Source organism: Perca flavescens, chromosome 15 (genome assembly GCF_004354835.1).
Source record: "Perca flavescens isolate YP-PL-M2 chromosome 15, PFLA_1.0, whole genome shotgun sequence".
Lineage (NCBI taxonomy): Eukaryota > Metazoa > Chordata > Actinopteri > Perciformes > Percidae > Perca > Perca flavescens.
In genome coordinates this window covers 1,065,418-1,088,043 of record NC_041345.1, presented here as the reverse complement: position 1 = coordinate 1,088,043, position 22,626 = coordinate 1,065,418, and the positions used below count along the sequence as shown (strand labels likewise).

Genomic DNA, 22,626 nt, shown 5'->3' with positions numbered 1-22,626 from the left:
GGGACACTTGATGGAACTGAGCCATCGTTAAGGTTATTAAATTCAGCTGTGCTTTTCCTACTATGACAAGTCAAAAAATGTCTGCTGTGAAAAAGGTCCATAGCAAATGGATTGCCGTGACTGTGGAGGTGGGGGTGGCTTGCATTCAGCTGCAGGGGTGGAGGTGAGGGCATGGCTCATGAGAGCAGCACCAGGTGAGTTAAGTGACGCAGCTGATGCTTGTTGGTCTAATTAGACTCTCCCTTTATATGCAGTAGGGTGCTGGGCCTCAGATGACTGCCACACACCACAGAGATACAGACGCTGAGCTGACAGATAGTTTGTTCTGTGTTCAAAGCTATGAGCGACGGACAGAATATGAATGTTTGTGAATTTATGTTGAAAGTGTGTGGGCAGTCGTGAATAAATAGCCTAATAGAGATACACCAGCCAATACTGATGTGTAGAATTATTATTTGTCAAATGTTTATTTTGTTTTGTGCCAGGTAAACCAACTAATCTCAAAATGTTGCTACCCCTGTGACTTCAGGGAAGCAGGAGGATTTTCGTTTGTTTCTCCATCATCTCTGACTCCAGCAGTGGTGTCTGGAAAAGTCAAGCTGCAGACTAACGGTAAGCTAACTTCACCCTGTATCTTTGGCTGCATGCTACCAGCTGGTATGCTAACGTTACCCTCGGTGCTTCTCATGTCGCTTCAATTAACCCCTCCACTTGCCTCCCTTCCTTGCGTCTTAGTCCCTCCCACCGAGGAGGCACGAGAGAGACGTGAGGAACTCGTGGGAGGACAGAGGAACCGAGGAAATTTGTTTTAGAGTAGGGATGGGCGATACCACACTTTTAGGATTCGATACGATACCGATACTTTTTCTTGCATTTTCATCGATATCGATACAGATACCGTTAATTTCTTATTGGCAATTTTTGTCAGTGAAATTATTATAAATATTAGAATATTATTTTTATTGCTATAGAATTGACTAAAATACCCAAATTCAATGGAAGTAGTGAACTGATCATTTATTTTACTTGTGAAGTAAAAAGTCGGCCCTAGCATTTTTGACCCAGGTGGCCCACACCCACCGTGATTGGTCAGACACATTCCATGCAGACAGTCCTCTTAAAATATGCATGCATTCTATGAAATGAGTTCCCTAGTGTTCTGCGTTCATGTGGTAGTCTTGGATCCTTCAAGAGGGGTCTCAAGACTTATCTGTTGATCAGGAATGAGTTGCATTGTTAGCATTAATGCTAACTCCACTGTCATGTGAAACAAGGACAGAATAGGCTAGCTAAACACTACAATAGTTAAAATCGTACTGGCATTCCACAAAGCAACTCTGGCTTTGCAATGCTACTGAACAACATTAGCTAATTAATCAATCCAAGCAATTCAAACTGCAGTATACCTTGAAACCCGTACCTGGCCCATGCCTAGTTGTACACAGTGCTTGAGTCTTTGAGGATTCTTATTCGTACCAGAAATCTCCAATACATTGACAGAAAACACTGATAAAAGCTAACCTAGCTACTGCTACCACCTCCTTATCACCCTGTTACTCACTCTATTTGACATTTTGGTCCCCATTATGCACTTGAGTGTGCTTGGCCAGCTATAACTAATCGTCCTTTCACACTAAAGAGCTGTGGGCAGCTCAAGCGTGATAGTTCTGATCCTGCTGCCCGGTTCAGAGCATTTCATCCCTCCGCCCCTCCTCCTAGATTCTCACCAACACTTTGAACTGCCGGTGCAAAGTGCCGATACGGCAGCAGCATTCTCAAAGATTCTCTTCAGATTCTCTTCCCTTCATCTCTCTCCTGCTCCCACCCATCCTCTCTTCTTCCTCCGCCCACCCCCGCTGCATGTCCTACCTAATGAGGTGCTCGGCTTCAGCATGTGGGTGTCTTATCACAGTGAGTCTCGGTCTCACATCGCTCGCCAATTTGGATGTGCGTAACGCTGTCAAAGCCTCGTTAAATCCCCCCTGATTGTACTCGGTCTCTGATGCTGGCACCCAGCTCCAACATGCAGACACATATTATCACATACAGCCTAATGCATCAGGACATATCCTTCTCAGGTCAACTCAAGTCACAATTTTGCCTCAATGGCCTTTACAATCTGTACGCATTAGATAATACTTTATTCATTCCACCAAGGGGAAATTCACTTGTTACAGCAGCAGTTTTTCCACAATAAAAACAAACCAAACAGACAATGTGAAAGAAGTACTGAATGAATGTAAAGTGGCATTATATAAAAAGTATTTTAAACTAAAGTGAGGTGGCCATAGTGCGAAAAATATTGTAATGTAAGTAAGTAATTGACGTGAAATTAGATTGACTAATATGTAATTAAGTAACATATCAAAAGTAATTAACCATAATATAAATAATATTGAAAAAGTAAGTACACAGAATGGAAAAATATAAATACAGATAATAACAAAGACTACATCTGTCCTCAGACAACTGACCCTAACCCAAAACATCCCACTTAAGAGGGTAAATGCCGTAAACATATTCTTTTTAATTATTCACAATCGTTCCCCTAAAGAGCCAAGCAGGCCTGCCTTGCTGCACCGTCCATATGTTCTTCAAAACGTGACATTTTCAGCGTGTGGCTCGAAGGTTGTTTCCCGAAGCGAACAGGCAAAACGCAGAGAGAGGAAGGTGTCCGCCAATAATCCTGAAATGTACTTCCGTTGATCCAGGCTACTTAAAATGTAAATACTCAAGTAGAAGTTGTACTTTTGCACAGTACTAAAGTGTACTTTCCCCCGCTGCAAGATTGTCGCAGTCTGTTGTTTAATGCTGGGCTGGAAGTGTACAGTGTGTTTTCAAAAGTTAGGCCGGTTTCACACTGGCTGCGTGGTGTTTTCTACGTCTTTACACACCAGAAAGGTGTCTGCTGCTGCTGCTAGCCTTGTCTGAACACATGGATGTTTCCCATAAAAATAAATATATTCTGATCTGATTAGAGCAAAGACAACGTCGGCAGTGTTGACGGTGAAATAGGCTCCAGAATATTATATTTACATTACAAAATTACATTTATATATCTGCATTTATATCAAAACCTCGAGACTTTCAAACATCAACATGTCATTTATTAATATGTATTTGTGTCTAAATGACATATAAACATCTTTTCATATTCTATGTTGTCTGGAAACCCTTCCAACACGATTGCGTCCAGCCTTTACTCCAGAGACAAAAGTGGGTCACTTTTGTGGTCAGCATGGCACGCCCTCATACTCTGCTTCTGACTGGCTAGTAGTCCTTACCTAGTTATTGTCAGGGCCCTCATACTCTACTTCTGACTGGCTAGTAGTCCTTACCTAGGTACTGTCAGGGCACGCCCTCATACTCTACTTCTGACTGGCTAGTAGTCCTCACCTAGGTACTGTCAGGGCACACCCTCATACTCTACTTCTGACTGGCTAGTAGTCCTTACCTAGGTACTGTCAAGGCACTCCCTCATACTCTACTTCTGACTGGCTAGTAGTCCTTACCTAGGTACTGTCAGGGCCCTCATACTCTACTTCTGACTGGCTAGTAGTCCTTACCTAGGTACTGTCAAGGCACTCCCTCATACTCTACTTCTGACTGGCTAGTAGTCCTTACCTAGGTACTGTCAGGGCCCTCATACTCTACTTCTGACTGGCTAGTAGTCCTTACCTAGGTACTGTCAGGGCAAGCCCCCATACTCTGCTTCTGACTGGCTAGCAGTCCTTACCTAGCTACTGAGCATTTTCGACTGACAACAAAGATGTTACAGCAGTGAGATGTCTCACTCTGTAGCTAAAACAGAGACCTGAACACAGGGTGAAAAGAGGAGCTGCAGCAATGTGCAGTATGACAAAAATATGGTGTTTTTTGAAAATTAAACCGTGTAAACCTATTCTGGTACAAACTCTAAATACAATTATGAACCTGAAAATGAGCATAATATGAACACTTTTCATGCAGGTTAGCTACTTGTCTCTCACATGACTTTGCACCCAAATGAGCCTTGAGTCGCATTCATTTCCATCCCATTATGAGAAGATTGCTGCTCTGCCTCCATGTTCTCTGCTCCGGGACCCCATCTGGTGTGTTCACAATGACATGCATCATTTCCCAGTGTGCCTGAGGGGGTTTACAGGGAGCCTACATGACCAAGGGAGGGGCCACTCACTCCTCTGGATCCTGTGCAACGGGGTGGGGGTGATAATTGCAGCAGGAAATCAAATCACATGAGATGGAATTTATTTTCCAATCCCAATGAACGAGGGGAACACCTGCTGTAGCCCCCCCTTGATATTTGCAGAAGCTTGCCCACATGGTGTCATGTTTATGGTCTGTCAGTAATGGCATTTGTCCATACAGGAAGACCATTCTGCTCCATGATAACACATGGACATGAGCAGGCCACAACGTTAGCAGCCAAATACTGTAAAATATGCAAATGGCTGGTAGCCAAAAAATTAACAAGATAAACTATCAATTTTTTCAGAAGTTATCCCAGGACACTTTACAGAAGACAATGTACGGCTGGGGGGTTTTATCGGCTTTTTAAGGTATATCGAGCTATAGATTTGGGACATTACCGTTTACATTGATATAGCTTGATGTTGCGTTACATGACCCATGTTTGCATCTCTCTCTCTCTCTCTCTTCCTCCCTCTCTCTCTGTGTTTCTCTCTCACTTTGTCTCTCTCTCCATCTCCCTCTCTCTCTCTCCCTTCTTCCTCCCTCTCCCTTTCTGTCTCTCTCTCTCTTCCCCTTCACTGCCTCAGGCTGTCCTATTAATTTAACCTGTAGTAACAATTGTTTGTACTGTTTTCTTGGATATTTACATAATGTATATAATAGAGATGATCTGGTTTAAGAATAATCAAAAAATAAGAGCTTTGAGTGTTTAACGAGGCAGACTTGTCTCAGGATCAGACAAAGGAGGAAGTGTAGGAATATGGTCCTTTGTTGTCAAGTTGTTATATATATATATATATATATATATATATATATATATATATATATATATATATATATATATATAAAAATATATAAATAAATAAATAAGAGACTTCAGATACAGTATTAGGGGACCACTGAGGTCTATATAAAAGAGACTTCAGATACAGTATTAGAGGACCACTGAGGTCTATATAAAAGAGACTTCAGATACAGTATTAGGGGACCACTAAGGTCTATATAAAAGAGACTTCAGATACAGTATTAGAGGACCACTGAGGTCTATATAAAAGCATCCAAAGAGCACCACGTCATGGAACCTCTTTAAAGTCTCAACTTTCGACTCATTACATTGTCCAAACTTCGTGCATGAATGCCCATCTGATGTCTAACGGACTCTGAATTGATCTTGTGAATTATTTAAATGAGACCTGTACATTGCCAGTGTGCACTATGCAGTAAAGGAAGCCTCCTGTGGGTACTGTATGCATGCATGCATGCAGTAAACAAGCATTACTGGACTCACAGTTGTGCACGAACGAGTAAATGTGTTACATATAACTTCCATACCATTGATCAAATGTATTTCCTCTGCATGCTTCTGTATGCAAAGGCAAGGTTTCTGTGTTAACAACACATTTAGGGTTCCTGTGGGGTCTTAAATGTTTTAAGACTTTTCAATAATTTTAATATTTCACAGGTAAGGCCTTGAAAGTATTACATTTTGTCTACAAATACCTTTAGGAATAAATAAATACTATAACATCATAAATAAATATTTACCGGGATGAAACAATCACTGAAGCAATTGGCATTTACATTGTCACACATTATTTTACTCATATTACATAACATTTATATATATATATATATATATATATATATATATATATATATATATATATATATATATATATATATAAATAACTTAGCCAAGGTGCTTGTAACAACTCCTACAGCACTAGTTTCATTTTCTTATTACTCTATTTTGTGATTTCAGTTTCATAGTTATTCAAACATTAAAGTTCCTAATACAAGGTGGCCGGGTTGGTTCAGTGGGTAGAGCGGGCGCGCATATGCTGAGAGGTTTATTCCTCGATGCAAAGGTCCAGGGTTCAAATCCAGCCTGTGATGATTTCCTGCATGTCTTCTCTCTCTCTCTCCTTTCTCACCTAGCTGTTCTGTCAAATAAAGGCGGAAAAGCCCAAAAAATTATCTTAAAATACGACGAATATTTTCATTTATTTTACGTTTTTAGAGTACAAACGCACTACACAAAATTGCTTTAAATTCTGCTAACATTACTTGGTAAATTCCTATTTCTCTCAGACTTAAAATCCACACAGATTTTCTGATTTATATGGCCATGAAGTTGGCATTAAATTTCATCCTGGGTGGTATTTTAAATCCTTTAAAAATCCTGGGGAGGGCCCTGAAGTTAACAATCTCTCAGGTCCAACCTCCGTCCTTTAGCCCTCTCCTTGTCCTTCTTTTGTCTTACTGTATCCTTCTATATATATCCTCTATATCTGCCTCTCTCGGCTTTCTCTTGCCATCGGTGAAGGACAGAGTCGGGGGGGTTAGGTTGTTGACTTTGAGGACGCTGTGAGCAGCGAGAAGAGGGGGATGGACGGAGAGATGGAGTGGGGTTTATGGCCCGGAGAAGAGTAGACCCATGGGACAGGCATCCGACGTTGCTGTAAACCATAACGACCCCATAACGGGCAGATTTCTCATTTCCACGATACTCGAGCCATATCTCAATCCACTGCCTGGACAATCCCTCTGAGACCCATACGAGGCAGGACTGCACACTCAGCATAGGTGTTTGCAGAGGGGATGGGTGGGGTGGCTTACTTGTTTCGTCCATAACTCAAAGATATTCAGTTAACTGTCACAAATATGTCCAAAACATGACTCAAACCGACTAAATCGAATAATCGTTGCAGGTCTAACCACTAGAAAATGAGTGGCTGGCAGGTATTCGTGTTCGTTGCCTCTTTGTCAATTTATTATTGTTCATAAAATATAGATCAGAAGCTGCGTGCACATAAAAAAATAGGCTAGTGGCTATTAATGTCTCTGAGGTAATGCTATATTAATGAAGAGTGGGCGAAGCAGAATCCACCAGCAGCCTGAGGTTAGACTCCTGAATCTCTACCTCCCTCTGAGTCTCTCTGAGCTAAGAGTCAACCTGTCCTCCTTTTAACGTTAACATGAGCATGATGAAGACGATAACACGGTATGTGTATGTACAGTATCTCACTCAGTGAGTACACCGCTAACATTTTAGTAAATATTTCCTTATATCTTTTAATGGAACAACACTGAAGAAATTCCACTTTGCTCCAATGTAAAGTATTAAGTGTACAGCTTGTATAACAGTGTAAATGTGCTGTCCCCTCAAAATAACTCAACACACAGCCATTAATGTCTAAACCACTGGCAACTAAAGTCAGTCCACCCCTATGTTAAATTCCCATAGAGGCAGGCAGACATTTATTTTTAAAGGCCAGTTATTTCATGGATCCAAGATACTATGCATCCTGATAAAGTTCCCTTGGCCTTTGGAATTAAAATGTAATTTCTTCAGTGTTATAATGAAAAAAGATATAATGAAATATTTACTAAAATGTGAGGGGTGTACTCACTTTTGTGAGATACTGTGTTTGTATCTGTGACGAGGTGGATCCAATAAGTTGTTGCAAAAGGTGATCACATCCCACTTTGTATTTTAAATTAAGGCTCATTTTGCTTTGATTTTATCATAACTCATGCAGCTACAGTACAGGCCAAAAGTTTGGACACTCCTTCTCAAGAATTATGTACTTAACAAAAAAGTGTGAAATAACTGAAAACATGTCTTATATTTTAGATTCTTCAAAGTAGCCACCCTTTGCTTTTCTTGATAACTCTGCAAACCCTTGGTGTTCTCTCAATGAGCTTCATGAGGTAGTCACCTGAAATGGTTTTACCTTCACAGGTGTGCTTTGTCAGGGTTAATTAGTGGAATTATTTCCCTTATTAATAAAAAAGCAAAGGGTGGCTACTTTGAAGAATCTAAAATATAAGATATGTTTTCAGTTATTTCACACTTTTTTGTTATGTACATAATTCCATATGTGTTCATTCATAGTTTTGATGCCTTCAGTGAGAATCTACAATGTAAATAGTCATGAAAATAAAAAGGAAACGCATTTGAATAAGAAAGTGTGTCCAAACTTTTGGCCTGTACTCAACAGCGCTGTGGAGTAAAGTCTGGCTACAACAAACTTGCATTCTGGGTGCTCTGTTTTATTGGCATTTCTTTAAACCAATCACAGTCTGGACGCAGCGATGATGGCTCTGCAGGATAGTCTCAGGAAGGACCTGGTTTTGGTGGAACATATGTACGGTGGCCGGCAGGGGCAAACACACTGCAACTTATTGAAACACGCAAATAGACAAAACACAAGCAAATTAAGAACCTTTTCATTAATTTGACAACAGCAACTTATTGAAACACGCAAATACACACAACACAACCAAATACACAAATGTACTGCAAATACATAAACGATGCAAAAAGAAAAGCGCACAATCCCCGAAAACAAATACAACAAAAATAACGCTGCATATTTCCCAACAGATGTTCTCCAGGCCTCTGGGGGGGGGGAGCGTTAAGTGGAACAGCTTTATTTTTCCTCCCCATATCGGAGTTTGTGTGTTTTTTTTTGCATTTTTTTCTGTATTTGCAGCGCGTTTGCTAAATGCTACGCATGTGTTGTCAAATTTATGAAGATGTTTTCTTAATTTGCTTGCGTTTTGTCTATTTGCAGTGCATTTGCCCCTTTCTTTTGTAATTGGCCGCTTATTTCTGTTCAGTGGCTAGAGCTACGTAGCAAAGCTTTTTTGCACACCTCTTTTGTCGGGCAGGTGCGTAGGATATGATCAAAAGTAGCCGATCAAAAAATAAATGTAAAGAAAATCCCGCACACTGCCAATTACGTAAGCAATAATTTATTAAGAAAAATAAGTTTCAGTCTCAGACCTTCATCAGGTAAATTCACACATTCACCTCAACCATAGCTTTAAGTTGCTAGAGCTGACAAGGGAGGTAGAAGTTCATTTTCACATTCACAACACAAACATATAGGCCTATGGACCTAACATATTTAAAAAAATACAAGGAAAAACGGTTTTGTATGGCAGGGCACCTTTAAACTAACCAACATTCATTTTTTATTTAAGTGCTTTAAACAAACTTGTCACAACACCACCATCATACACTGGTTAGCCAAAATTTGCCTAACAAAATTTTCACTCATCTGGCGATAGCGATGGGCAAACAGCCCAGGAGATGGAGATGGGAGTAGGATTCGGTATTCGGTTTCGGATTCGGCAGAATCTTAACCAGTGTATTCGGTATTTTGGCCAAACATCATCCCTATGTTAAACATACATGTGGTACGGTGAATCCTTAGGATGAACTCTGTGTGTGGATGGCTACCTTAGTGACTACCTTACCTATAGGCCAGTAAGCCTATCATCAGTGGAGATTTATACATATACTATATATTATATTTGGAGGCCTCCTTGCATTCACTCTGGGGACCCCCTAGCTCTTTCTCTCTCTCTCTCTCTCTCTCTCTCTCTCTCTCTCTCTCTCTCTCTCCCCTCTCCCTCTCTCTCTGTGTGATGTTACATGTGCGTCAGGAGTGTCAGATCAATAGCCGTGGATCATTAAGCCACATCGGGCCGACTGTGCCGAGCCGAAGGCAGGCAGCCAAGCAGCAGCAGCTTCCTCCTGGTCCGCAGCATCCCTCCTCCTTCCCTCTCATGTGTCCTCTACGTCCATTCACAAAGAGGGTGATAGGACAGAGGAAAAGAGGGGGAGAAGGGATGGATGGATGGATGTAGGGAAATAAGGGAAAGGATGGACAAAGGTAGGAAGAAGGGGAGGGAAAGAGAGGGAAAACAAGCATTGAATATAAATGAGCTGCCACACATAATGCAAGCTCTCTCTCTCTCTCTCTCTCTCTCTCTCTCTCCCTCATGCACGCATGCACACATACATGCTCTCTCTCTTGCATGCACGCTTTCTCTCTCTTTCACACACACACAGATACACTCTCACACATGTGCGCTCTCTCACTCTCTCTGTCTCTCTCTCTCTCTCTCTCTCTCTCTCTCTCTCACACACACATGTTCTTGCTCTCTCCCTCTCTTCTGTGTCTCCTCGTTGCACCGAATGCTGCACATGAGGAGATTCCAGCCTCTTAATTTGTTAATCGTCGACCGGTTATTAGAACAAGCTAATTAAAAAGGAGAGAGAGAGTCTGTGTGTGTGTGTGGAAGATTTGGAGAAGGAGACATTGCCGCCGCTTCCCATCTCTCTCGCGCTGCACTGTGGCCCAGGAGGGAGAGAGGGAAGAGAGGAGGAAAAGAAGAGAAGAGAAGGGGAGACCAGACAGCCGGCTGGACACACATTTTTTTTTTTAAACCACTTTACCATCATCTGATCTGACATGGCCATTGCATAGGAATCTGGAGCCACGGCAACCGTCAGCTCGGCGACGAGGTATCCAGGGGTACAGGATGGATGGATGGGTGGATGGATGGATGGATGGATGGTTTCCTCTGGTCTCCTTCACGCTGGGGCTATTTAAACTGCCTGGGGAGCCAGAGCAGGACATCATGTTGATGTGTGAAGTTGATCCTTCAGAGCTGCAATTTACGATTATTTTCATCCTTGGTTATTCTGTTGATTGTTTTCTCCATTAGTGGATTAGTTGTTTGGATCAATGAAATGTCAGAAAATGGTGAAAAATGTGGATCAGTGTTGTCCCAGAAAGCCCAAGATGATGTCCTCAAATGTCTTATGTCTTATTACACATTTAACAAGCTGGAATCAGAGTTTTGACTCTTTATTTAAAAGAAATACTCAACCCAAAATAGTTGGTGGTATATTAGTGGTTGACAACTCATGGATTAATCTTTGCAGCTGTAGTGGATGTGTTGTTAGGTGTTCCTGCCCCGGGTCTTTAAGTGTGCCTGTAGGTGTGTGTTGGTGGGGGGGGGGGTGGTTTGGCGAGGTATTCCCCAAACAGAAGCCCTAATTATCCAGCACCGGGTAAATCCTGTCACGGATTAACTCTTCTTCCTGACTTTGCCCTAGTAGAGAGGGAACGCTGTATTGTAAGAGGTATGTGTGTTCCTGAGGATTATAGTGTGTGTGTGTGTGTGTGTGTGTGTGTGTGTGTGTGTGTGTGTGTGTGTGTCTGTGTGTACTGCATGCAGGGTGCAAAATGTACTTACTAAGGCTAGGTTTAAAAAAAAGTGTCCATATTCTGCTCATTTTCAGGTTCATAATTGTATTTTGACGTTGTACCAACATGGTTTAATTTAAACAAAAACACCATATTTTTGTTGTATTGCACATTGCTGCAGCTCCTTTTCACCCTGTGTTCAGGTCTCTGTTTTAGCTACAGAGTGAGACATCTTTTCAGTAGCTCAGATGTAGAGCATGTCAGCTAGCTCCATAGACAGTAAAAGAAAGGCTGTTTCTCCAACTTCAGTCAGTTCCGAGGCAGGATCAGCTGGGAGACTTCTTCTAAACCAGGGAGCACATGGAAGTAGTTCTCTTGGAGATTATGGTGAACTAGTGTGTGTTGTAGCAGTTTTTTGCTATTGAGAACGATGTAGCATGCTCTTGCTAGCATGCTAATGGTTGCGGTTAGCCAGCTCGTTTTGGCTAGTGACGTAGAAAGCCGTGCAGATGTTGACCAGCTCACCAGGAGACTGAAGACAGGACACATTCAGAAACCAGATCTCACTCAGAACACCATGGATGGATTTTTCAAAGTTTGTATGTGTGTGGAAGCACCAGAGACACAAAATAACTCCCCAAATCCCAGATGGGATTGGGCACTTTTTGAATGATCCGATATTCGTAAATCCCCGAGATTTGATCTTTGAAGAGGCTCCGTTGTAAAGCTAGAGTGAAGATATTGGTATCGTATAAAACTAGACGATCTAAAGAATTTGTGTCATGATAAATAACGCTTCAGAGTTCGCTGAAATTCCATCGAGGGAAGAGGGAAAAACTTTCGTGGCCACTTTCACAGATGTATGGTGGATTTATGAGGACTATGGTTAACTGCTCCTCAGATCTCTGCTAGCTAGACTATCTGTCCAATCTGAGTTTTCTGTTGCACGACTAAAACTACTTTTGAACGTCCACATGTTCCACCAAAACCAGTTCCTTCCTGAGACTATTTAGCAGAGGCACCGTGGCTCCGTCCGGAGCTTAGCCCCGCCCACAATGATTGTGATTGGTTTAAAGCAGGGGTCACCAACACGGTGCCCGTGGGCACCAGGTAGCCCCCAAGGACCACATGAGTAGCCCTCAGGCCTGTTCTAAAAATGAAAATTGAATATTGATATCTGTTTCCCACCTTGTTAAGTCATTGTTGATAATTATTGTGAGAAATCATTAACGTGATCAGTGTCTTCACATAGATGAGCATCATTAATCCTTAATAATCATATATAACTAAAGGCAAACTGAGCACATTTGTTATTTCAGAAGAGTGTATCAAACTGGTAGCCCTTTGTATGACTCAATACCCATGAAGTAGCTCTCAGTTTCAAAAAGGTTGGTGACCCCTGGTTTAAAGAATTGCCAATAAACCAGAGCACGTTTTTCTCCCATCCAGGAATGCTGTGTGGACTAGCCAGACCTTACCCCGCAGCGCTGTGGAGGAAGGTCTGGCAATGCGAGAGTAATTCATTTTCAAAGTAGTTTCAAAATGGATTCATCTTTGCAGCTCTGGATGTGAGAGCTTTGCTCGGATCCACAGTGACAGGACTGGGCTGCAGGTAAATGGCCCATACTGGGAAATGTTCTGTAGTCAAAGTCTTTGAATATTTAAGTTGTGGAAGAGTTCTCTCCGTGCATATGGCACGCAACGCAATGTAGAACGTCTGACTGACAGTTGGTGTTTTAACGCTGCATTGCTGCTGCACGGAAGGGAGCTGTGAACAACATTGTTTGGCACAGCAGAAATAACTGTAAAGTCAAACATGATCCAGATTGCTGTGCCCATTTAGAGTGTGTGTGTGTATGTGTGTGGGCAGCATGGAGGACATATGGCCGTCTGCGTCTCTACACTTTGACTCAGAGCAGCAGCAGACCTTTCAAACTTCTCTCCTCTAGAGCTGCTTGAGATTCATCTGTTAGTTGTCAACGACTAAATAATTGGCCAACTGTTAGCCAAAAGTGACGGGATGGCCTTGAGTCTCGGTTACAAGATCGACCTCTCCCAGAAAAAGTCAAATGTCTGAGACAACTCTGGTCCAGCTTAGGCCTCCTGCACACTGGCTGGGTGGCATGTCCGTTTTTATTTGGGCTTCCATGGTAACCGGTTAGAGCTTACACAATGGCTGTCTCAAACCGCCTACTGTCACACTTCAAGCACTTAGTTTTAAGTATATCGTGGAGATAACGCACTGAAAGTACCAGGATGACCCCCTAAAAACAAAAAGTTCAGTGTGGAACGATGGACACTACTCGCCATCTGGACTACGCAGTGGAAAGGGGGAGGGGCCAGGGACGTCGACCGGCAGCTGATTGGACGAACACGTCACGTGGGTCTGGCTTCTCCCGGATTTCAGAACCGAGCATAATAGTTCACCGAAACGTGTTTCTCAAAACATTTTAAGTGAGAAATAGGCCGTGCAGTTGCTGAATCTGTTTTCATCTCAGATCAACAAAAGTCAGTTTAAGAGATTTTCGTCAGATTTTCAGAGATGCTCCTCGTTTCCATAACATAAGTGTTCATTTTGGGACGACACTAACTATCCAAAGTGGGCACTACGGCAGGAAGTGGTCAGTGACCATTAGCAGTGTACTGACAGAAGTGTGCGGCGAGACACAGCCAATGAAAAAGAAAACACGTGCAGCTAGAAATAAGACCGACGCCTATTTTTCATGCGACACGCCAGCGTGGTGGAAGTGTTCCCAGACAAAATAGAATATGAAAAGATGTTTATAAGTCATTTAGACACAAATACATATTAATAAATGACATGTTGATGTTTGAAAGTCTCGAGGTTTTGATATGAATGCAGATATATAAATGTCATTTAAAAAAAAAATAATTATAGGTTTTCAAACATTGCACCTGTCAATCCAGAAGGAAATATTCTGGAGCCTATTCTGCCGTCAATACTGCCGACGTTGTCTTTTCTGTAATCGGATCAGAATATATTTATATATTTATGTTTATGGGAAACATCCATGTGCACCTTTCTGTTGGGGAAAGACGTAGAAAACTACACACAGCTGACATGCAGGAGGCCTGATCCCTCTGACTTCGTAAAAGTCCTGTCACCCGCTGTTCTCTTTTCATCACAGCAAATTAAGAACTCTTTATGGTTAGTTGCTTCGATGCGGGTTTCTTTTCTTTGTTTATTTTATATTTTATCATAAATTGATTTGGTTTGAGTCATTTTGTCTGAAAAAAATAAAGAAATTCTGTGACGTCAGCTTGTTAAATGTGAATATTGTTCTAGTGTCTTCTCTCCTCTGGGACAGTAAACTTAATATCTTTGAGTTGGGGACAAAACAATACATTTAACGACATCATCTTGGACTTTTTGGGAAAAACACTGAGCCACATTTTTCCCTATTTTTCGACATTTTGGAGACCGAACAACTAATCCATTCATCCAGAAAATAATCCACATATTAATTGACGATGAAAATAACCATTAGTTGCAGCCCTGGTCCTCATTAGGTAACTGTAGATCTTAAAGTAACTTGAAAGAATGTAACTTCAGGCAAGACGATTAACACTGGGCGGTATCCTTCTAATACAAAGGCATCTTCTATTATCATATTCCAGATTTATGTTAGGAAAACATTGTTTTTGATGCCTGAATGAACTGTTACAGAGGAGTAAGAAAGAGCACCGTGATGATGTTGTCTGCAACAGCAGTTTTCACCATGTTCTGACATTTTAGAGACCAAATAACTAATCCATTCATCCCGAAAACAATCCACAGATTAATCAACAATGTAAATAATTGTTAGTTGCAGGCCTACTGCTGTGCATGCGTGCATGTGTGTTCAACTTTCCCCTCTGCAGCTCCCTGATTTGCTGCTCTCGTCTCCACCATTTGGATTTCAATTCCCTCATGTTTTCGTTCTGATTGGTGTGTCTCTGTGTGATCTGATTGGTGTGTGTCTGTGTGATTGTGATTGGTGTGTCTCTGTGTGATTGGTGTGTCTGTGTGATCTGATTGGTGTGTCTGTGTGATCTGATTGGAGTGTCTGTGTGATCTGATTGGTGTGACTGTGTGATCTTATTGGTGTGTCTCTGAGATTCTGATTGGTGTGTCTGTGTGATCTTATTGGTGTGTCTCTGAGATTCTGATTGGTGTGTCTCTTTGAGATTCTGATTGGTGTGTCTCTGAGATTCTGATTGGTGTGTCTCTGAGATTCTGATTGGTGTGTCTCTTTGAGATTCTGATTGGTGTGTCTCTGAGATTCTGATTGGTGTGTCTCTGTGTGATCTTATTGGTGTGTCTCTGAGATTCTGATTGGTGTGTCTCTTTGAGATTCTGATTGGTGTGTCTCTGAGATTCTGATTGGTGTGTCTCTTTGAGATTCTGATTGGTGTGTCTCTTTGAGATTCTGATTGGTGTGTCTCTGAGATTCTGATTGGTGTGTCTCTTTGAGATTCTGATTGGTGTGTCTCTTTGAGATTCTGATTGCTGTGTCTCTGTTCCTGAGTCGGTGAGCAGAGTTGGTTGAGTAGCGTGAGTTGTTGATTGGTGTTGTGGATCGTACTGATGATTGGCTGGAAGGTGAGTTGTTGTATTTTGGTGCATAGCCTGTGCTTGTTTGTTTGTTTGACCTTTACGACCACTATGTTGTCTCCAGAGACTGGGCTTTTTCATGGTGTTCAGGGGGCAGGCAGCTAGCAGATCAAGTAGAGACGACTACCATTTGAGTGAAAAATGAAATTGCGCTGAAACCATGCAGGAACCTTTAATACCCCTTTTCCACCAACAAGAACCAGGTGCTGGTTCAGAGCTAGAGCTAGTGCCGGTTCGGAGTTGGTTCAACTGACGAGCCTCCAAAGAACCGGTTTGCTTCTCCACAGAGCTAAGGAGCCGGCACAGAGCCAGGTCTTACGTCACTGTATACGTCTCATCTGTCCCAGCAACGTTAGCGCGCCGGTGCCAAACGCAACCACACCATCAACAATGGCGGACGTTGCTTTGCTGCTGATGTTCGTGGCTTTGCGGACCGACATCGGCGGCCAAACTCGGCGGCTCCAACGTGTTGGCGCGGCTCGCCTTTCTAGTGCAAGAAAGCAGCTCGTTTCCTCCTCTGACCACCAATGCTGCTGCTGTCGTTGTTCAATCGCGTCACAAGTTTAGGTTCGTCTTGTTGGTCACAGTAACCCCGCCCCAGCCGCTGACATAAGCAGTTCTTACTTCTGGCCCAACGATGATTTGGTGCTACTTAAAGGAACACGCCGACTTATTGGGAATTTAGCTTATTCACCGTAACCTTACCACCATACCATACCCTTCTCATCTCCATGCGGGCTGTAATGCTGTCTGATGGCTCCAGCGGCATCAGGCCAGCACAGATCCTGCACGTGAATGGTTCCAGTAATCCTACTGCTCCGAATAAGTGACAAAATAACACCAACATGTTCCTATTTACATGTTGTGATTTATAGAGTCACAGCGTGTACAAAAAACAACATAACCTGAGACACAGCCATCTTCTAACTGTAAACTAAACGGGAACTATATTCTCAGGTGGAAGAATATAGTACTTGGGCAGAGTGATATGCTCGCAGCAAGCCTGTCTGAGAATATAGTTCCCGGTTTGTTTACTGTTAGAAGATGGCTGTGTCTCATGTTACATGGTTTTGAACACGCTGTGACTCTATAAATCACAAGATGTAAATAGGAAATGTTGGTGTTATTTTGTCACAATTGGGAGCAGTAGGCTAGTTGGAACCAGTTATCTGCAGGATCTGTGCTAGGCTAAGCTAATGCTGGAGCCGTCAGGAAGCGTTACAGCACGCACAGAGATGAGAAGGGTATGTATGGACTAGTCTAACTCTGGGGGTTACAGTGAATAAGATAAAGTCCCAATAAGAGATGAGAAGGGTATGTATGGACTTGTCTTACTCTGGGGGTTACGGTGAATAAGATAAAGTCCCAATAAGTCGGTGTGTTCCTTTAAGATCCACTTTTACTGGTTCGGAGCTGGTGCTTTGGTGGTCGAAAAACAAAGAACCAATTTGAAACTTTAGGCTCTGGCTCCGATCCAACCCCAGCTCTGCCTTGGTGGGAAAGGGGTAAAAGTGTACTCTCATAAGTATCCCAATTGAGACACAGCTTCTGTCTTTCTTTGTTTCTGCCGGCCTCAAACTACACACATCTGTCTATCCAGCCATCTGTCTGTGTTGAAAGGTTGGTTGGCTTTTTCTCTGATTGATGGATGGATGATCAGATTAGGCAGCTTTTCTTTTCACTTGGACCCCGCAGATCAGATCAAAACCAGCTGGCTTGCCGCTTTCTTTCACATAGCTACTCAAATACACACAGATCCGTGCACGTAAAGCCCCAGACACACCAACCAGACAGCTGACCGTTTGCAGTAAAGCCAGTGTGACTGATCAGTCTCCTTGAGGTCCAAAAAGTTCCTCAGAACGCACCGAAGAGACGCACACTCATATTGTACTAAAATAGTTCACCGAAAAGTGTTTCTGAAAACATTTGAAGAGAGAAATAGGCCGTGCAGTTCCTGAATCTGTCTTCATTTCAGATCAACCAAGGTCAGTTTAAAATATTTTCAACAGATTTTGAGAGACTCTAGTGATGCTCATCTTTCATCATCATTGGAGGGAGCATGGTGGCTTAGTGATTAGCACTTCTGCCTCACAGCAAGAAGGTTTGGGGTTTGAATCCAGGTCGTTCTGGGCTTTTCTGTGTGGAGTTTGCATGTTCTCCCCGTGTTTTGCGTGGGTTTCCTCCGGGTGCTCCGGTTTCTTCCCACCATAAAGACATGCATGCTAGGACTACTTGAAAATTAGCTGACTGGCTAACACTGGCGCATTTACAGAAATGTTGATTAATGTGCATTGTCCTAATCAAATAAACTTACAACCATATTATTATTATTATTATTATTATTATTATTATTATTATTATCAGGTTGGTGTGTCAGTGCCATTACACAACAACACTATACTTAGTAATAAGTAGAGCTGGACCGGTTATCTGGGCTGTGTTTTCGTAGTTTACAGATTATCTGTACCAGCATTTTATTTGCCTGATAACCGATGAAGTTAATGAATTAAAAAGTGGTCTACTTTGGCTCTGCTACAGCTCTGTGTCCGTCCCTCTGATTTGATTTCACTCCCCACTGAATCTGACTTAATGTCCTCCCCCACAACACTATCTGTCTCTCTGTTACTCTATATTATGTTGAAAGTTTCTTATTTGTTAAATAATCGCTTAAAGCATTTAAACAGAGTTTTATGTTGGTCTTTGTAACATTCCTAAATCTTAAATTAGATTTAAAGTTGACTTAAAAATCTTAATTTTGATTTTCATGTTCACTGAAAATGCATAATTGTTCCAAATAATAATTTTAAGATACCTTCTTGAATTCTGCTTTTAAGGGTGTATAACACCAAAATGTTCAGAAGAAGGTAGATTTGTCCCCCTCAAAATAATAGTAGTTTTGCGAGATTAAATCCGAATTTTTGAGCGTCAACCTGCATTCTGGTGAATTTTTATGCAAAAATGTTATCGTGAAATTGTCTTTTTTTTATGTTTAGGAAATAATTTTGCTACAGCAACTGTCCCTCAGACACTGAGTCTGACTTAAAGGTCCCATGGTATGAAAATTTCACTTTAAGTTTTTTTAACATTAATGAGTTCCCCCAGCCTGCCTATGGCCCCCAGTGGCTAGAAATGGTGATAGATGTAAACCGAGCCCTGGGTATCCTGCTCTGCCTTTGAGAAAATGAAAGCTCAGATGGGCCAATCAGGAATCTTCTCCTTATGAGGTCATAAGGAGAAAGGTTACCTCCCCTTTCTCTGCTTTGCCCGCCCAGAGAATTTGGCCCACCCATGAGAGAGCGAGAGACAACATGGCTTTCAAACGAGCAAAGTGGCGAAAGTTGGTTAAGACCACACCCCCACCCTCCACCTTGCCCCCCCCCCCCCCTCTCCTCCTCAATAGTTAGACACAGAAATGCTACATCCTAAGGAAAGCTCATTGTGGGACTGGCTCTAGTGACTGTAATTATGCACCAAGGCTGAATTTCGGGAAAGAGACTTCAGATACAGTATTAGGGGACCACTAAGGTCTATATAAAAGACTTCAGATACAGTATTAGGGGACCACTAAAGTCTATATAAAAGAGACTTCAGATACAGTATTAGGAGACCACTAAGGTCTATATAAAAGAGACTTCAGATACAGTATTAGGGGACCACTAAGGTCTATATAAAAGAGACTTCAGATACAGTATTAGGGGACCACTAAGGTCTATATAAAAGAGACTTCAGATACAGTATTAGGGGACCACTAAGGTCTATATAAAAGAGACTTCAGATACAGTATTAGGGGACCACTAAAGTCTATATAAAAGAGACATTACATATACCTACGCTCTCCGTCTCTGTAAGATTGGGAATGATTGAGATTTCTCTTGACACAGCTACCAGAACACTTCCAACTTTCAGACAGGTTGCTCACGTCACATCTACATCTGCTCAATAAAGCTGGCCATCACCGGAAAAGTGCTTCTAATAGCTTTCCCTGGTCTCCGTCCAGAGCAACGGGGTCTATTGGTCCATTATATACTGTCTAAAGGTAGAACTGGCAGCAGCATTGACGTCAATGCTTCGATCTGATTGGATGAGCTACTTGGTAGGATTGAGCCTTTCATTGAAATAGGGCTTATCAAGGTCTCCTCTAGCTGTAGATAGGTGGGGTCTACTCTAGCTGTAGATAGGTGGGGTCTCCCCTAGCTGTAGATAGGTGGGGTCTCCTCTAGCTGTAGATAGGTGGGGTCTCCTCTAGCTGTAGATAGGTGGGGTCTCCTCTAGCTGTAGATAGGTGGGGTCTACTCTAGCTGGAGATAGGTGGAGTCTCCTCTAGCTGGAGATAGGTGGGGTCTCCCCTAGCTGTAGATAGGTGGGGTCTCCCCTAGCTGTGGATAGGTGGGGTCTCCCCTAGCTGTAGATAGGTGGGGGTCTCCTCTAGCTGTAGATAGGTGGGATCTCCTCTAGCTGTAGATAGGTGGGGTCTACTCTAGCTGGAGATAGGTGGGGTCTCCCCTAGCTGTAGATAGGTGGGGTCTCCCCTAGCTGTAGATAGGTGGGGTCTCCTCTAGCTGTAGATAGGTGGGGTCTCCTCTAGCTGGAGATAGGTGGGGTCTCCCCTAGCTGTAGATAGGTGGGGTCTCCCCTAGCTGAAGAAATGTGGCGTATCCCTTTAACCCAGTAAGGTTACCAGAGAGACCTGCGGTCACTCGTCCAGGCTTCCGGTTGAGAAATCAGACCAATCACAACAGCCGGTCAGTCTGACATCATACCGCCTGAGCTCATTACTATTCATGAGCTCGCCCAGTTGGGCTGGGTATAAAGGATTTTGACCGCCAGGCTCTCATTGGCTAGCTGTTAGCCAATCAGATTTAAGCAGCTTAGCTTGTTGAATATTAATGAGAACTGGCAGAAATCGAGCGGAGTCTTCCGGCAGGCTTTCTATACCACGCTAGAATGGCTTGAAACAAGGTAACCAAGGCATTTCCACAAAAAAATGTTAGAGTTCATGGTAGAACTTCAGACATTACCACAAAGTAATACGTGTGGCAGGGCACCTTTAATGCACAATGACGAGGTGTGAACATAATAATGGCAACTCCACTAAAATTATTTGAAACTGAAGTAACGAGTCAATTTTGTAAAATCTAAGGAGTAGAAAGTACCGATATTTGTGTTAAAAAAAATGTAAGGAGTAAATGTATTTTACTGTAAATGTAAAGTAAAATTATCTGAAAAATCTACTTGAGTACAGAAACAAAGTATTTGTATTTCGTTACTTCTCATCTCTGGTAACTGCAACTTGCTCAACACTGATTTGAATGGCCCTGACTTCCATCGAGGACAGTGGCGTTAATTCAATTCAATTTTGTTTATAGTATCAAATCATAACAGAGTTATCTCAAGACACTTTACAGATAGAGTTGGTCTAGACCACACTCTATAAATTCCAAAACCCCAACAATTACAGTAATTCCCAAGAGCAAGCATTAGCTTGTGTTAAGAAGATCTGCGTGTAGCCTCTAGCTCAGTTTCCATGTTCTGCACGCTGAGCAGCAGAGAGATTTTCTCACACTAATTAAAGCTGCAAACTTGTCGCCCAAATCAGCACTCGGAGAACACTTCAGAGAGAAATTCACTCACACCAAATGTGCGTGGGACAGCTCAGGAGTCTGCACACGCTCTGCTTTATAATTCCCTTTTCTTTAGGTGAAATCATCCCTGGCTCAGTGGTCCACTTATGTGTTATTAATTAAGCTTTCCCGCCTCGTCTCTGGGCCACCGAAGAGTTTTCCTCCCATAAGATAGTTTTATCTTCGGGAGATCTGAAACCCATGGGCGGAGAGAGGGGGTGGCTATCTTTCAGAAGCTGTAGCAGGATCCACTTTAAAGCTAGAAAGTGGTCTCATGTGAAGCTATGTTGTAGGGAATCCCTTTGGTACACTAGCCTGGTCCTACCAGACTCTGGTACATTTAATTTGTACAGAGAGTCTGGCCACTACGGCAGGTGTCAAACTCAAGGCATATTTCGCATATTTAGATCCTGCCTGCATTTAAAATTAGGTCCACAATAAATTTTGGCCCACTGAGTTTTTGTCACTTTTTCAGAGGGTTTTTTGTTACTTTATTCCAACTTTTTGTGGGTCTTTTTTTAATTATTTTTTTTCGATGTTTTTGTCGCTTTTGCTACCTTTTTCCGTTTTGTTTTTCTATGATCAATTAGGAACTTTTCTCTGACTTTTTTAGGGGCTTTATGTCGACCAAACTGTGAGAGTGAGAAGACTTTATGAGACCTTTTTTTTTATTTGACTTTTCTCTTAAATAAAAGCATGTCTATGAACATTGAATCCGGCCCTGAATGTGCTTCTCCTTTTCCAGTGTGACAGACACACACACACACAGACATATGCACACACACACACACAAATACACACACACACACACAGACACATGCACACACACACACACACACACACACACACACACACAGACCGACCTTCTCATTTCAATGCGTTTCCTTTTTATTTTCATGACTATTTACATTGTAGATTCTCACTGAAGGCATCAAAACTATGAATGAACACATATGGAATTATGTACTTAACAAAAAAGTGTGAAATAACTGAAAACATGTCTTATATTTTATATTCTTCAAAGTAGCCACCCTTTGCTTTTTTTTTTTTATTAAAGGGAAATAATTCCACTAATGAACCCTGACAAAGCACACCTGTGAAGGTAAAACCATTTCAGGTGACTACCTCATGAAGCTCATTGAGAGAACACCAAGGGTTTGCAGAGTTATCAAAAAAAGCAAAGGGTGGC

The 22,626-nt window shown here is 42.2% G+C and overlaps 1 protein-coding gene across 1 annotated transcript in view; it reads left to right on the top strand.

The window, feature by feature from the left end:
* The first annotated feature begins 293 nt into the window (after positions 1–293).
* LOC114569956 (phospholipid phosphatase-related protein type 5) overlaps positions 294–22,626 on the top strand; it is a 100,765-nt gene continuing 78,432 nt past the window's right edge. Inside the window, 1 exon segment of the mRNA XM_075447451.1 lies at positions 294–612. The gene's annotated coding sequence lies outside the window, so the exon portion shown is untranslated.